We start from the raw sequence: 17,727 nt of genomic DNA, 5'->3' as shown, positions 1-17,727 counted from the left end.
GGATATTTTCGTCTGTGTTTTTATCCATGGTAACCAGGCAATTTGTACGTTTATATTCTTAGTCAATTAGGCGTTGTGTCATAGTCTCCAGTGAGACGAATCCTGCACTTATAAGAGTCACAGACAGGTAAATTATAATTTTGTGAGCTTTTGACATTCATTATATCCCCTCTTTACGCGGTTTTGTGTTGCACTCCTTGGGCACCTGGAGTGCAGAGAAAACATAAAGCCTTTTATGACTTCAATGTCCTTTCAGGGTTTTTATGCCATTGGCTCTTTAATTACTTTTGCATTTTTATGACTTCACTAAAATGTGACAGTGGATGCTTATTGACATGCAGGCAGCAGCAGGGGGCAGCACTGGTTTTGGGGTAATGCTGGCCTTTGTACATTCAATAAGTGTCTAGCAGGAGGCCAATTGCTCCTCTTTGCATTTGTAATGGCCATTGAAGTGCATGGAAATAGGCTGCTCAGTGTTGTGCTTTGTGGAACCTTCCTTTTCAAAAACATTTTAGTGTTTCACTTCCCATCAGCAGATTACTAGCTGAAGACAAATTTTGAGAATGTCTGTATTGCCCTGATCCATATCATAGCACTATTACATATTAGTGTAGGTGACAAATATCATAGTATGCCTTTAAGGCTGGGCAAATTATGCTAATGACACTCTGGTCAAACTCTGTAAGAGTGTGATCAGAGCGTCACCTTACTGTGATCCGATTCTCTTACAGCCATCACATCACAAGTGCGGAGAAGACAGAGAACTTAATTTCCCCATCTTCTCAATTGTCTCTGTCCGCAGATATTGAACTGCACTCCGATGTCATCCGAGAGCAGTCTGATGTTTCACACGCATCCATAAACATGTATGGGTGCATGAGATCTGATCATCTGATGCACCCGAAACATAATGTGATTATTTACTCATGCCGAATCGATATGAGAAAAAAATTGCAGATCTGCACTGCCTCATAGTATTACCTTGCTCCGAGTGCTATCCGATAAAACATCAGATAGCACTCCGCCATGTTATACGCTCATGTGAGCGAGCCCTTACATTTAATATTGACCCATATGAAAAGGAGTGAACACAGACAGAAGAGGTTCCTGTGCAAGAACAAACTAAGGGTCTGTTGCATCTAATTGCACTATCTTACCTGCAGTGGAGATGGTGGTGGCCCCTTTACCTCTCGGGCCCCTGTGCTTCTGCACAGGTCGCATCAATGATATGTCCACCCCTTCATAGGAACTCTGTGTCGTGTCATACAGGCTGTGTGCACATAGATTTGCACAGAGACGTGAGACCTCAACTGAACGTCCGTATTTCTCTAATTTCAGAGAACATCTCCGTATCTCCCATATTATAGCGTTTACTGTTATTTCAAATAATTGTCTTAATCAAAAGCCCATTGGAGTAAATGCCCTAAATCTATTAAGAGGTACACACCTGTAGATAAGTGCATTTTGGCCAGTCCATCAGCTATCAATTCTGCTGTAATTTACTTTATTTATGATGTTCTAGAAGTTCTGTGTGACTGCACGCCCCATCCCGTTAAGTACCCCCTTTCTTGAAAAGTGGTTGTGGAAAAAGGGGAAAATTGGCACATTTTACATATAAAATAAATATTTTAACGTTACAGTTGTGATGCATGACTCCTCATAAATTCCCCTTATGGAATCCAATTGTGTTTAACAAACAGGGAAACAAAAAAAATGTAATTCTTGTAAAAGATTTTATCTTGAATAATTATCTTGGAAACTCTGTTTTTATAGGAATTTCACTTTAAGGCCACGGCCCCACTATCAGTATTTGGTCAGTATTCGGTCAGTATTTTTTCTCTGGATTGGGAGCCAAAACCAGGTGAGGAACAAGTCACCAATTCTGTATTTATCACCCACTCCTGAGAAAAATACTGACCAAATACTGATAGTGGGGCCTAATAGAGACTATTTGCATTGTCTAATATGGTGGATTCTCTGGCTTGGTATCAGTATAAAAAGTCCTACTGGCATTGCAGTCATCTGTGTAGGCGATGTTACACTGCACATAATAGTGGTGAAATGAATGAATATTTTAGCGTGGTTTGTGTATATTATTGTGCGATCAGACTGGAGGCGCTGGGGGTGATGGCATTTGGTTGCTCCCCAATTCCTATTATTTTGCACACCTGGCAATGACATCACACAGGAGCCAGACACAAGCTGGTCTAGTCCCAGACAACTGGAAATGCAATCCTGTTGAGCAACATTTCTGTGTGTGTTAATTACAACCGTCAGCCCTCCCAGAGGAGATGGCTGGATGCAGGGTACACAAGAGCCCTGGAAATGTGGCCACTGAATGGCTTTACTTGCACATTCCTCCACAGATCATCAGGGACAAGTAAATACAGGTCTTGTTTTACTACACGCCATACTTACTACATGTCTGTCTTCAGCGCAGCACCCCATCCCCCGGCACAGAAAAGACCCCTAATACAATCATGGAGCTTTATAAATATTAACAGTTTTACAACTTTACAAACAATTGTCTGGCAACAATGTAACCGGGTAGGTGTGAGATGCTAAAATGTCCTCGGTTATCTGATGATCATGAAATAAAAATAATAGTGGCTTCAAATTTGTTTCCTTTGTGATATTATTTTTAACAGAGGAGTCTTAGAGCTTGTTAACACTGGCCGACCAACAGCCGTAAATGACCACCGATCAGCCAATTGTTTGTCATTTAAAAGTCTGTTTTGGCAGAGAACAATTGCTAATAAATCGTTCTGTGTAAATTGGCTATATTTGTTCTCGGAAGCATATACTAATTAAACAGGACAATGAGCTGTCGAGAACGATGACTTTAAAGTAAGCTTGAAAATCATTTTACCCAACTAGCGCTAGCGAGTATTTCACTCATTCATCGGGTGATAAGTGACCTGTGTACACTGCCCGATTATCAGGAAATAAGTATTTCTAGGAACGCTCATTTATGATATGCATACAGTGTAGATAAGTGCATTTTTTTTGGAGACAAAGCAACAAGTGGATACAAAGAGAAGGAACATTTTAGAGGAAAGTCTTATCCATCTTCTCTATTTTGTATCTACTCCTGGCAATTGCTTAACAAAATGAATGTATGAATGCAGTCTTAAGCTCTTGTTCACATGTTCAGAAGTTCTTTCCGTTTTTGGATCCGTTTTGGGATCATAAAAATGGAAACAAAACATTACAGTACAAGATCAATTCAATTGAATAGGAACAGAAGTGTCATAAAATGTCCTACGTTTGCCTCTTTTCCGTCTATCCATTTTTAGTTGTAAAAAGAAGCATAGCTACACAACATTTTGTTAGGGAAAAAATGGATAGCAACTGAATCTGTTTTTTTTTTTTTTTCACATTGAAATCTATAAGAAATGGATCATAGCGGATGGTCATCCATTATGTCTTCTGTTAATAGATCAGGCTTGCCCAGATGTGGGCAGAACCTAAAGCAAACCATACACATTAGATGGCTGTCAGCTAAACAATGCTTTGGCTGATCATTTGGCCGACTGCCATCTCGGCTGTCTGTCCCATACACAGGAGCTCTCGCTCAGCCAAAAGTTTATCTCCAAGAGAAAAAAAAGTAATTGTCAATCTGAAATTGGACATGCCTGATCGACATCTCTCCCGACCATCAGTCGGCCGGTGCGTCCCATACACATTACAGTCATACAGATGCCATAGTAAAAGACTTTTTGAGTGATCCCTCTAATCTTTCTATCAAGGTGTGCACATATTGTTTACAGCAAGTTAATCAGCCATTCTAATCAATATAGGATACTAATTCCAAATGTAGTTTTTATTTAGCAGTCAGGGTGTTGTTCCAATAATGTGGAAGTTAAAATGTGGCTGCATTACAGCAGTCGCCATATAATGACTTATGGCCTGTCTTTGAGTAAGGACTTAAATCACAATGAAACATCATGTTCATTTTATAGATTCTAATAAAATAAACAATGTTTGCCACCAGTTCTGATGTTTTCTCATACAGTGCGGCACCACCTGGTGGTCAAAGCTTGTAGCAATAAACACGTCCACCTAATTACCCAAGTGCTGGGAATTCCATGCTTAGCCATCCTCTTCATGCATAAGTTACCTAGTAGTGATCCTCTGTGCACTGCAGAGCATTAGAAAGAAATGGCTTTGTGCCCTGCTTGTTAGGGGAGTAGCAGCCTTTACAGCACATGGCAGTGTAAGTGAGAAGACGACTTCTGCAGGGGAAGTTAGAAGACGCTGCCAGGAGGGGAGAGGTGCTAGAAACACTGCAAATTACTTAAAAAAAATAAAAAGCTGTTAAAGCGGTTTTCCACTAAAATAATTATGGCTTGTTCAATGAATCTCATGAAAATAATCATAAAGGACATTTAAATTCATTTTAAAAATGCATTATTATAAAGTTATTTATTCTACGTTGTTTATAAAGCAGAGGCCGGGAGAGCATATAGCCAGTCCGAGGATTGCCATGCCATCCTTAGGCATCCCGCAGTGTGAATCAGTGACACAGGCAGAGGGATGGGTGGGATTATGGACGGGGGAAGGGGTGAATATTCATTTTCCATTTACATACGCTTGACTTGCCGGCGCAACAATAAATTTGTCCTGGGCTCACAGCCACCTACAGAAATAAGGCTTGGATATCCTGCGAGTGCTGCCTATGCCCTACAGTATTTCAGAATACTAATCGTATACTACCCAAAAATCACCTGACACAGATTCCCTTTAATTTCCCTTTTGGGGTAAATGATACAAGGTATAACCTGCTTTGAGATTCTGCACTGTAGTTTGATTCTTTATGACAGAATTGTGAGTTGTATTTTATACCAGATTTCTCTTCTCTCCTCACAAATAGGAAAATAAGGACACCGAGCCGTGTTGAAACAATGGGTTTTTCAGCATTAACTTTCATTTGATAAGAGGAGGAAAACGCCAAACCTGAAAAAAAGAGCGGAGGGACTTCATGTCATTGGGTTTCCTTGTGTCCCGCTCTGTGACTGAGGTCAGTGCACAATTCTTGCTCTATTACTTTATGCTGCTGTAAAGAAAATAATTTGTTTTATCCACATAGTGAAACATATCCCCAGTGTTCTGGGATCAAAATTTTATGTCCATTTTATTCATCTTATCTTTAGTAATATTGTTTTCCCAGAAAGTTAGGTGACAAAACAGTGGTTGTCATCACTTCTTTCATAGGGATAACAGTAAAGTAAGATGGGCAGGGGGGTGTAGCAGAGTCCAAATACGTAGATAGATTTACTTTTCTCATTTAGAGTCGATATATATAAATGCAAATGTTTGGGACCCTTTCTTTAGATGCCCAACTATAGAAGATGCATGGACTTTTCTAAAATAGCATAAGGTCCCCTTAAATATTTGCATCTTGGGCACCTGTAACATCAAACCCTCAATAGCCCTATGGTGTCTGTTACCTTTCTGTTACATGTAATCCTAGTTTCTCTTGTCAGGCGGGGCATCTCTATTTAGGTATATTTTCTTAGGGGGCCCCATCGTCCCCTAGAGCACTATGTGAGATCTGGTGTATTTTTTGCATTTTCTCACGCTACTGTTACATTGTGTCGGTATTTCATGTAGCACCTGTGCTTGTGTCCCCCAGCCATTACTTCCTGTCCACATATCACAGGAGATATCGCTTTTCATGCTATTCTTATTCACTGAATTAATGCTCGCCATATGGACTATATTTCAGTTACATTTTTGCAGCTAGGCTTAAGGTTAAACGGCATTTACTCGCATAATGGAAAAAAAAAATGACTATATTTTTTATACATTTCTGTGGTGCAGAATGAAGGTCGCCTTATCGATGGTTGTTGGGCACACATGAATTGGCCAATTTATACTCCAAATATCTTCTTAATAAACTTTTTTTTCCAGCGCAGCAATGCAATTCCAATTTCATATATTCCATGTTTGCATACCATAGCGTTAGAAAGAGCAAATTTAATTTGTTAGTTACATATGGAGGTGGCTCTCTTAGCCTGCACCTGTTCACACCTGTTTTTCGGTTTGGAAGTGATGGTCAGTCTTTGATATTTATTTAAAGCATGACACACCAACAAAAGAAAAAAATCCGCAAGGTCAAAAAGGAGATAAAAACACAAGTAACCTAATTTAAATAATAGGTGCAGAAATTCTGCAACATCGAAAACTCAACAAAAACTGATCGTGGGACCAGAATTTATAACCCATTTATAACCCACCCTACACCAAAAAGCGCAGCCTTTTCTGAACAGTCATTCTTCATTGGTGGCCATGCCCCTTAGTAACCAGTATATTACAAAAAATATAAAAATTTACTGCATCTGTCAATAAATACATATTGGTGGGCGATGTTCCAATAAAAAACAATCACCCTAAATGTTCTAAAAACGAAATATTCATTAACTATATGACGTCCAGTAGACTGGTATTTGGCAGTTGCCCTTTGAAGCTATTACGGTCCCTTATCTCACCCTCCTCAGGACAATGTTCACACCCTGTCTTTTCAAATTTAAAGAATCAGCAATAAATTTGGGTCTTTGAAATAAAATGTCTTCTTCGGGCCTCTTGACATCCTGTTCCAACAAGTCTGACTCATTGTTAGTACAATTATTAAGGAGTCTCCAGGCGGAGGGATTCCATGAGGGTTTAAGTTGCTGCAGGGAAAAGTCCTTTGACACCAACTGGTTTCTTATCAGGGAATGGTCCTTGCTGTGGGAACCCTGTATTTTTTTTTGCTATTGACCCTTTTTTGGAATTGGCCTTACACTTTCAATAATTATCAGCGAAAAGCTTGTTCATCGTCAGCTATTCCTCTTCATTTCTTCACTCACATGCATCCTTAGTTTGTCAGGGTATGCATGTACTCTCAACAGGGAGAGGGAAGTAAGCTGGTGGCGTCTTATTACTAGAGATGGGACAATCGATTCGCAGGGCTCTGGTCCATCGGCCGGGTCAGTAATCAGTGACCGCTGTATGGGAGGCTTGCCAATCTCCTTACCTCCTAGCATACCTGGCTCTTCGGGCTGGTGTGACATCGGGTGTGTGTCACGCCACAAGCTAATGCCACTCCTGCCCGCCTAATCAGAAGAAGAGCCAGAAATGGCGAGAAGTTAGTAGATTCGCAGGCCTCCTGTCCTGTGGTCACAGATTACTAACCTGGCTGATGTACCGGAGTCTTGCAAATCGATTCTTCCATCTCTACATATTAACCCTAAGAAAAATATGATTGGGTATTGAAATGCAATATTCCACATCCTTCTTTATTCTTTCCCCCCACATCATCTGCTCTCATACACATACAAGACAGTTTACTGGTCATGCAGAATTCTGGGGGTTTTGGGAACTATATATGCCACCATTAGTCACCTCCTTTATGAACCAGCTACCATGCATTCTCCAATAATTCTCCAATAATCCCAATTCACCATAAACCCATCATCCTCTAGTCTTTACATATGCAACCTCCATTATATACTCCAACCACCTCCCATAATCCTCCACCCACCATCGTTCAATAACCCAGTATACTGTAGTCAACCTGCATTCTCCAATAGATCCAATCCCCCTGCCTTGCACTCACTCTCCCTGCACCCTCCAGTCGCCCAGGGCTTGCACTGCTGCTCTTGTTTGCAAGAGACCTGAAAAAGCATTATTGCCCCTTTGTCTCTGCTGTCAGGCAATCAATCTCTTCCAAAGAGAAAACTTCCATTTAGTGAGTGAACTGTGGGGGGTTTATCTGTTCCCTTTGTGCACCAATGCTGCTAATCTCTGAATGGACAAGCTTGAAGAAGTCCAGAGAATGCTGTTTCCATATAGTTAAGCCACAAACACGTATATAGAAAATATACGGACACAAATCAGGTGGAAGCTTTCTTATTGGGAACACATCACCTTCATCATGCAAGCTCCGAAATTTCCCATCATACAGTATATTTTGCAGGGGTGAAGTCTGTGTCTTAGTGCAAAATCAGTACCCGGTATAACAAACGCCTGATAGGGTGCTAATCACTGCAATATAGCAGACAGCCATTTGTGCTAATGAAGTGATATAAGGTCATATATGGTTATAATCTGATATGTAATCATCATGAATCATTTTGAGTATTTAGCTAATTATAACCTCACTGGAGGCCCAGAATAGATACTTTTGCTATTCTGGAAACCATCACCCCATCCACTCCCCCCTATTTAACCTAAAATTTGCTGCTACCTATTTATGCATTACGGCACTCGCCACACGTTTCAGCCTTTAGCCACAAGCTGGTGCAGCTATTACTCTGCTTATAACCCATGTCATGACATGTAAATAATGTAATAATTACAGGGTTTAGTATGTGGGTCACACGTTTACTCATCTGTGGAAGTGAGAAGTGTTCTCCTAAAAGGACAACACTTGAGCAATCTGCAAGGTGCAGAATATTTCTCATATCTGATGAAAAGATATTCCAAATATCCAGATGCCATGTGACAAGTGCTGGAAAAAATCTCACTGCATGTGACGAATGTGAACATAAAGTAATAATAATAATAATCATCGGCGACATCTTTCATTTATATAACTTAGCCCTATATTTATCGACCTGTGTGTGCCATCTCTGGAGCAGTTCTGATGGCAATAATGGTGTGCACCATGTGTAGGATTTTATAAATATTTACAGTAAAAAGAACTGTTTGCATCGGGTGTGTTATTTTGTGATCCATATGGGCAAAGTAACATAATAGCCATTTATTCATTTATAAAACTAAACCAAAGCACCTAAGAAAAATGTGACAAATCTAACAAAGATTGTGCAGTTATCCCTGATGAAGCACGCTGTGTGAAACGCGCGTCAGGTTGGCCGGGCACTAGGTGTCCCCTTTTACTTTGGTTGGAACCATGCATTCTACCACGCTGTAACGTTGTTTAAATTAAATTAGATTTTGGATGCTTTTCTCTTCTGTGTGTGATTCTAGTCACTACTTTATATATGTTGGGTGTCTAGCATTACTATCTTCATTTATGCTTATTGATTATAGCTGGCACCACTGTATCTATACGTGTACCTTATTCTTAGTGGTATCATTCACCTTTGACAATTGCAACTTCTTTTTATCCTTCATGGATGGCCATCTGCATTGTGCCACCTCTTATCTGGTTCTTAACCTTCAATGAATTCCTTGTACCTTACTTTTTACATGTTTTTATCTATTTTTCAATAAATTTCTTTACTTTTACATTTTTATATGGCCTTAGTCATGCTTCTCACATAAGAGTATTTATGATATGCTGCATGTCACCTGTACTTATAGGTGGGATGGGACTATATCGGTATTAATAATAATGATAATAATATTATTTATATATCCCCAACAATTTCCGCAGCATTTTACAATTAAGCTGGGCAGGTACAGATAATAAAGACATTACAAAGTAAGACATAGTTCAACAGTTACAGGAGTGTGGACCCTGCTTGCAGGCTTAGGCTATGTGCCCGCGATGCAGAAATGCTGCGGATTTTTCCTGAGCGTTTCTGCATCTCCCTGGCAGAAAAAACGCATGCGGATTGTACATGCGGATTGTACATGTGTTTTTTCTGCCAGGTAGAAGCGTTTGTGAAGCGTTCTTCACATGCATTTCTGCATGCGAGTTGTCAAGCGCTTTTCCAAGCGATTTTAGCATCACTTGGAAAAGTGCTTGACAACTTGGTCACACTATATAAATCCATGCAACCGGCATGTATTTTTATAGTGTGCCCAAGTTACGATGCTGAAAATGCAGCATCAATAGTAAAAAAAAAGAATAAAAATGGTGAGAAATAGAAAAAAACATTATACTCGCCTTCCGATGGCCCCCGGTCTCCTTCTCCGGTGCGTCTGATGTCTTCGGCGACTCGCGGTGGTGTAAAAGGACCTTCCATGATGTCATTTAGTCATGTGACAGGTCACGCGACCACCGACATCAGCGGCCGCGTGACCTGTCACATAACTAAATTACGTCATGGAAGGTCCTTTTACCACCGCCAGCAGCCGAAGAGCCAGCAGCACCGCCGGGAGCAGACAGGGGGTCATCAGAAGGTAAGTATATGTTTATTTTTTATTTTAATTATTTTTTAACTACAGGTACTATGGTACCTGGGTCTGGAGGAGAGGCTCCTCTTCTCCAGACCCGGGTACCATCCGCGCATTGAATCGCATAATATCCACATGTGTACGTGTAGTCATGCGGATGTTATGCGGTCCAATGCAAGTTAATGGCGGCTAAAATGCAGCGATTCCACAAAATGAATGGACATGCTGCTCATTTTTCCGCAATGATAATCCGCAGCGGAAGTCTCTGCAGCATGTGCACAGCACATGCGGATTATCATTGGGGACCATTGCAGAACCATTGCCAAGAGTTTTTTAAGCGTTTCCGTGGCAGAAATTATGCTGCGGAAACACTTAAAAAAGGTATAGTGGACACGCAGCCTTACAATCTATAAGGAAATAGGATGGATACAATGGGAATAAAGTGCTTGTCGTGTACGATCCAGCCATCATTATAATAAATAGGTCATTTAAAAAAGCTGCATGATCTGGCCATCAGCCAATATCTGTCTAAGTGCAGTTACCAAGTGCTGTAGGGTGTATGGAGTCAAATGAGGAAAGGGCCAGAGTCTGAGGAAAATTTTGAAAGAGGGAACAGCAAAAAGTTAGATTAGTGAAGTGAGTTGATAGGTCTGTCTAAAACAGATGTGTTTTTAAAGCACACTTAAAAATTTGGGGGCTAGGCATTAGTTGGATCGTCTGGGGTAGTGCATTCCAGAAAACTGACCCAGCACAAGAGAAGTCTTGTAGACTGAGGTGCGAGGTTTGGATTATGGAGGATGTTAGCAGAGCTTTGTGGGTGAGAGTGATAAGTTTGTATTGTATTCTGTAACAAATATCCAACCAGTGTAATGACTGGCACAAGTTCGAGACAACGGTGTGGTGATTGGACAGAAATACGAATAGGATTGGACAATGTCTGATACATTAGTTGCAAAATAAACAACGAAAAACTCCAAGATAAAAAAAAAAGGAAAAACATCATGGGAAAAGTCAATCCAGATTTATATGTCAGCCATATGTCTTAACACACACAGAAAAAAAATCAAATAATAATTTTTATTTCTATAGCGTCAACATATTCCTCAGCACTTTACATTTTAGAGAGGACTAATAGTAAAACACAATTAAAATGGGAAAGAATAAAGATTCAGATGAAATGATTCTAACCATCGTCTGGAGAGAGTAATATTGTGTTTATAGGATTAATGTTTATACTTTGATGTTAAACCTCTAAAACTTCAGACTCTTCATTTTCACAAATTTTCTTTTAGGCTAAGTGCCCACGATGCAGAAATGCTGCAGATTTTTTCTGCATCTCCCTGACAGGAAAAACGCATGTGGATTTTAAATGGATTTTTCCCGCCAGGTAGAAGCGTTTGTCAAGCGTTTTTGCATGTATTTCTGCATGTGGGTTATCAAGCGCTTTTCCAAGCGATTTTAGCATCACTTGGAAAGTGCTTAACAACTTGTTCACACTATATAAATCCATGCAATGCAACCGGCATGGATTTATATAGTGTGACCAAGTAATAGTTAAAAAAAAAAAAGAATAAGAATGGTAAAAAATAAAGATTATACTTACCTTCCGACGGCCCCCGTTCTCCTTCTCCGATGCGTCCGGTCTCCCCGGTGTCTCGCGGTTGTGTAAAAGGACCTGTGGTGAGGTCATTTAGTCATGTGACAGGTCACGCGACCGCCGACGTCAACGGTTGCGTGACCTGTCACATGACTAAATGGCGTCATGGAAGGTCTGTTCACACCACCGCGATGCATACAACAGACCGGACGTATCGATGAGGAGACCGGGGGCCATTGGAAGGTAAGTATAATCTTTATTTTTTATTTTAAATTCTTTTTTTTACAGTTTCTATGGTACCCAGGTCTGGATGAGAGCCTCCTCTTCTCCAAACCTGGGTACCATCCGCACATTGAATCACTTCATATCCGGGTGTGCACATGTAGTGATGTGGATGTCACACGTTTCAATGCAAGTCAATGGCAGCAATTACGCAGCGTGTCCGCAAAATTAATGGACATGCTGCATATTTTTCCGCAACGATAATCCGCAGCGGAAATTTCTGCAGAATGTGCACAGCACATTATCATTGGGGACCATGGGGCACTTATTACCAAGCGTTTTTTAAGCGTTTTCGCTGTGGAAATTCCACGGCAAAAACGCTTGAAAATCGCATAGTGGGCACACAGCCTTAGGCCATTCTTACCATTACCATTCTTATTCTTTTTTTTTAACCGCCGGTTGCATGGATTTATATAGTGTGACCATGTAAAATCCGCATGCGTTTTTCCTGCCAAGGAGAAGCGGGAAAAAATATGCAACATTTCTGCAAGGTGGTCACTTAGCCTTAGAAGGAAGTATTTTTCTTTTTCTTCTTTTTTTTCCCTGTATTGATTTCTACTCCAAGATCATTTCTTGTATTCAGCGCAAGTCAAGCAAACTCTAATCTCCACTCTGGAGTGAAATAGTTAACATTTTTTTTTCTTTCCCCCAAAGTCTAACAAAAGCCTTTGTGAATGAGAAAGGCTGGATCTCCATTGAAGCCAAACCCCTGCTTGTAGGGCGGTGAGGTGGTCATACAGCCGAGCCCTGCTCCTCCTGCTCCTCCTCCTCCTGCTGCTTCTTCTTCTTCTTCTTCATCATCTTCTTGTTGCAGCAGCAGATCCTTGTTGGAAAAAGCAGTCTAGCAGTGGGAGTAGTTACAGGTAAACCCTGCTCTCCTCCCCTTCTCCTCCAGCCTCAGGGAGCTCAGCACACAGAGGAGAAGCCGGCAAGTGTGGAGTCTTCTCTCCGACTCGTGGATTAAACATCATCGTTCGGATACAACTAAGGAAAAACCTCCGACTTTCCCTGTTTTGTCCTCCTCTGGGTTGTGGCGATCAGTGAGCCTTCTACCCGGAGCCTTTGTTGGGCTTTATCCTCTTCCGTGTTTGGAATTAAACAAAGGCAGCAGGGAAGGGATTCACCCCCGGAGCAGGTGCCGGATCTCTGCACAGCCTGGAGCAGGTGCCGGATCTCTGCACAGCCTGGAGCAGGTGCCGGATCTCTGCACAGCCTGGAGCAGGTGCCGGATCTCTGCACAGTCTGGACCTGGATATTCATGTAGAAACCCTATGTGCCTTCAGCCCCTGAACGCTGCTTTCACCCATCAGGTTGGTTTCTATGTATAACTTGTATGTAACACGTTAGTCCTTCTTTATGGAAAAGCCCCTGTACTCAGGACATGGCCACTGTCTGGTCGGTTACATGGAGGAGAGACTTCCCTACTTTTGTATCTAAACAATGTGATATTCACAGGGAAGCTTCCCCTGGAGAAGAAATCTTCTGTATCTGCTTGTTACATTAACATCTATGGTTGATACAAAGTTACCTTTGAATAGTGTGAGCTCATACTAAAGCCCCTTCATTGTAAAGTACCTCAATGCCCCCCCCCCAAAAAAAAAACTTGCAAAACCAGCATTCTGGTTCCTATTGGAAGTATCACCTCTTTTAATAATGGTTATAATTATATCACAGGGGGGGCTCACTCTGGGGGGCCTAGGACACCTCACACTTGTCTGTGTATCTTCTTGCAAAGATTTAACTGTTGGAAAGAGGTATTTTATGGGTTTGATGAGGGATAATGTATGTAACCCCATATGTATCGGGCACTGGGAACAGACTCAGACATAATCAGTTTGGGGACACGCTCTTTTCTTCTCATCAATGGGGAGAGGGACATTTTTAGATAATTACTGGAATTCCTTGGTGCTCTTTAATTCACAAGCAAGACTTAAAAAAAAAAAAAAAAACCTGAGAAAGCCTCCTGGCTGCATGTGCCAAGCTAATTGTATACCCTTGTAATACTGCAGTTTGTGTTTATGGCTGGGAATAGGGCCAGAAACACAATATTAGTCTATTTCCCAGGCTCAGCCAAGGGAGTCTCTGTTATTTCTAAAGTGGTAACGAGGAGGACAGGCAGCGCATTGGTGGAGGAGAAGGGGTTAATGTTCCCTAAATGATTTTGATGTTTCCATATTGCAAGCTTTAATCCACTGGCAGCAGCAGTTTTGAAAAGTGTGAGTACAGGACACTGCTCCCTAGTCCTCTCTGTTATCAGCTGTGGGGTAAAGACCAAGGACGTGCAAGGCTGGAGGTGTCACTTGGCACAAATATTTGTGCAGCTTGGATGGCGGAGTCTGTCACAGGTGTTTATAGGGGCTGTTGGTCATAGGGACAGGAAGTACGCTGGGTATATATCTGTTGTCTGCACTTTGTGTTTATTAACACAAAGTATCACTTATGGTGCCAGGAACTTTGTAATAATTTAACTTTAAAACTGTTGCAAAAATTTGAACTTTTTACTATTTAGCTGCTACAAAATTACCGAGTCTTTTACTGGTTTTCCAATAAAGGGGCCTGGTGTTTTTTGGAACTTAGTAAGAGGTTTCTATGAAGATAGAAGGAGCAAGAGTTGTCAAGTCTTCGTTAAGAAAAGAGTCATTAAAAGGGATTTCCCAGGAGGGGAAGGTGTTTTTTGTTTTTTTTAATCTCTTATCCCAATAGTAGAAAAGTTGAACATGATGGCCTCTACAATGTCAATGTGCCACAGAATTGGGCTTTTGTTTTTATGATATGTATATCATAGAATTCAAGAATGAGGGGATGCCAGTTTTCAGTGGAGAAGTAGCTGCTTAACTGTGGTCACCTCAATGGGGACATGGGAGGGGCAGGACGGTGGCTCAGTTTTTAGCACTGTTGCTTTGCACAGCTGGGTTATTATCCCACCAAGGACAACATCTGCAAGGGGTTTGTATCTTCTCCCCACGTTTATGTGAGTTTCCTCCGGGTTCTCTGGTTTCCTCCCACTCTCCCAAAGACATACTGATTGGAAATTTAAATTGTGAGCCCCAATGGGGACAGTGATGATGATGTCTGTAAAGTGCACTGGAACTAACGGTGCTATATAAGTGGGCATAAATAAATAGAAATACCATTACTTGAAAGTCTAGATAAATTACTTTTTTTTTTTTTCAAAATCAATGGTGGAAGCCAATAGATATGTGATAGATTTAAAAACTGATAGAAATTAGGTTTGGTTTAGATAAGTGTATTAAGAAGTTTTTTTTTCAGAAGTCATACTGTAAGGTTTTGCATATATGGATCAGATAAGTCTGATCCTGAGTGAAAAACTCATTTACAAATATAATGTGAATTCTGAAGAACATTTTGGATTCTTTCCTATTTTCTCCCGCCCGTGCCCCTGATGCCACAACTTCTGGTCAGTTAACCTAGTCTTGCTTGTAGGGGTGGAAGAAGAAGAAGAAGAAAAACTCCTTCAGCATTGTAGCAAGTGGTTTCTTCTTCGGGTACTAATTGGCCGGCAATAGCTTGTTGTGTGTCTTCCGTTGTCGGCGTGGACACTTCCTTCGCTGCAGAAACATGTTGGGACGTTGCTGATATGAACAAATCATCAATAGTTGTATTAACAAATGAGGCTGGAGCTGCAGCTGTCTGAGCTCCCAGCCACCTGTTCCTAATATGTCCCCACCTGCGACTTACATCTCTTCGCCTGGCAAGAGAATGCGAGCAGTCGATGGCAGCTTGTAAATAAACGCACGGGGTGATGCAGCTGCTTCTAGGGCTGCATTTTCCGTGCCGAATGATGAAACCTCATGTAAATATTTATCCATTTAGCGCCTTTTACCTGACTTCTCACAGTAAATTTGACACACATTGGAGACTTTGGTTAAGAAAAGATATTTTCAATGATCCTAATGTACATTGTACTGTCAATTATGCAATTTTACCACGCCATGGGAATATATTGTTAGCAAGTCAGGAGAGGGGGTCTTTCACTCAGGAGCTTCCTCTATTAAGTGGAGTGGGAAGTGGCTACAAAAAGTATTTTTCATTCTGGAGGACCTGGCAAGTCAATGCAGGACATCGACTATCTATTTAACTGGGAATTGTGTAATACTTTATTACCCCTGTGGGGGCACTGCAGGGATATTAGACAATTGCTGGAAAGTTTTTCCCACTGATCACAGCAGTTTGCCTGTAGAGACCTTTTTAATGAGAAGAGTTTGTCCAAAATGTACAGTCCCTCGATAGAAAGTGAGGCTTTCATGTACGAGGGGCTGAGCTGAGTGTTGTGCTCACAGATCAGCTCCATCATATCTTACCCATTTATTTTGTGTTTTTAGGTAAATACGTGTGCTCTGTCACGCAGGTGTAGAACCAGTCAAACCAGTCCACTATTCAAAACAAAGCAGAATTATTTCCAACTACGAAGTTGCCAGGCTGCATACTCTAACGGAGTGCAAGCTCCATGAGACAGGCTTCAGTTGCGTCTGATCGCTTTGCATAGTTATTGGCCTATGTTTGTACACATCTTACAGACTATAGGGTTGCATCTGTGTACTGTTAGTTTGGGTGTGTCTTGTGGCACCGTTTTCGGTGATATCACTAAAATATGACCAGCGCCATTTCACTAGCGGCAAAAGTCACCAATTTTACTATACACCTGTTCGGCACAAAAAAATATATATATTTTTTTTTAAGGTTTCGATCCCACGCTTGCCACGCTAAAAATATTGTGTGGGACTTACACTGCAAAGGGGAGGTTGTTTGTCACCCATACATTTAATGACTTTTTCTAATGCCTTGGCGTAAAGTAGAGTGCATATATGCACCTGGTAGCTTTCACTGCATCTTGTTTGTGATAAGCACCCCACGCACATTAGAGTAATGTCAGCCGTACCCGCCGATATCGACTAATTCAGCCTACGGTCTGCATGTCGGAGCTCTGGACACTTTATCAATCCGGCATGTCCGATTTTACACTGCCGATCATATTGTCTCCCAAAGATAAGCCGCCACCAGATATATCTGGCAATGACTTACATGCAGACCACAGGCTCGCTCGGCCGTACGCACGTTCCTGTGTATGGTAGAGCCAACTGATTGATCAGCCATCTAATGTGTATATCAGGCTCTGCTTGTGACGGTAGATAAAGGTGCTGCTACATTATCTGTATCCTAGTGCAAAGCCAATGCCGTTAGTGACAGTAGTGCCCTCTGGTAGTTATTACTGTGCAATCAGGGCCATTGGACTGTGATTCCTTTTGTAGATCACAATCACTATTTCCTGAAGTCATTACAATGAGATTTCTGTCCTCTAGAAAGGAAACAACGTTGACAGATGGAAGTTTTTTATTTGTTTGTAAACTGTATCTCTTGTATTGTTTCACCCAAATATAATATGTTAGTGCCACTGATATCAACCACTCCTGTTATAACTCCTCTTGGATCTATTGCTTCTTTTTCCCTTTTTCCCTCCAGACTGGTAGTTGCACATGAGCATTTTTGGAATATTTTAGCCACCACTAGGGAAAGTGATGCCCGTGCCTTATCCAAGCCACAGAGGTGGATGGTGGAATGTGGGCAGCAGCCGTTAACCCAGTGAGTGTTTACCCCCAAAGCTCAGGTCCCTCAGTGATTTCCAGCTCTGATGTGGTTCCCGTTACTCTGCTCAAACTGGATCTCCATGAAGCGCCTCGGGTAAATTCAATCACGGTAGATAATTTTGTAGAAATTTTCACAACTTCTTTGATCTGAATGGGGGGTTATTTCTGCAGCAA

The 17,727-nt window shown here is 41.3% G+C and overlaps 1 protein-coding gene across 4 annotated transcripts in view; it reads left to right on the top strand.

Moving 5' to 3' along the window:
* The window catches only part of PTPRF (protein tyrosine phosphatase receptor type F), a 1,261,345-nt gene that overhangs the window by 962,099 nt on the left and 281,519 nt on the right, over window positions 1–17,727 (top strand). Inside the window, exon 4 of one of the 4 annotated variants that reach the window (XM_073643643.1) lies at window positions 4,874–5,020. The gene's annotated coding sequence lies outside the window, so the exon portion shown is untranslated. Of the gene's footprint in view, window positions 1–4,873; window positions 5,021–12,678; window positions 13,258–14,032; window positions 14,164–17,727 lie in introns of those variants that run through there. The other 3 variants (XM_073643644.1, XM_073643642.1, XM_073643645.1) reach the window with 3 other exon arrangements.

This window comes from Phyllobates terribilis, unplaced genomic scaffold (genome assembly GCF_046119375.1).
Source record: "Phyllobates terribilis strain yellow unplaced genomic scaffold, ASM4611937v1 Scaffold_8__6_contigs__length_399053987, whole genome shotgun sequence".
In the NCBI taxonomy this organism is placed as follows: domain Eukaryota; kingdom Metazoa; phylum Chordata; class Amphibia; order Anura; family Dendrobatidae; genus Phyllobates; species Phyllobates terribilis.
Note: the sequence above shows the minus strand (reverse complement) of the source record. Positions and strands in the feature narration are given on the sequence as shown.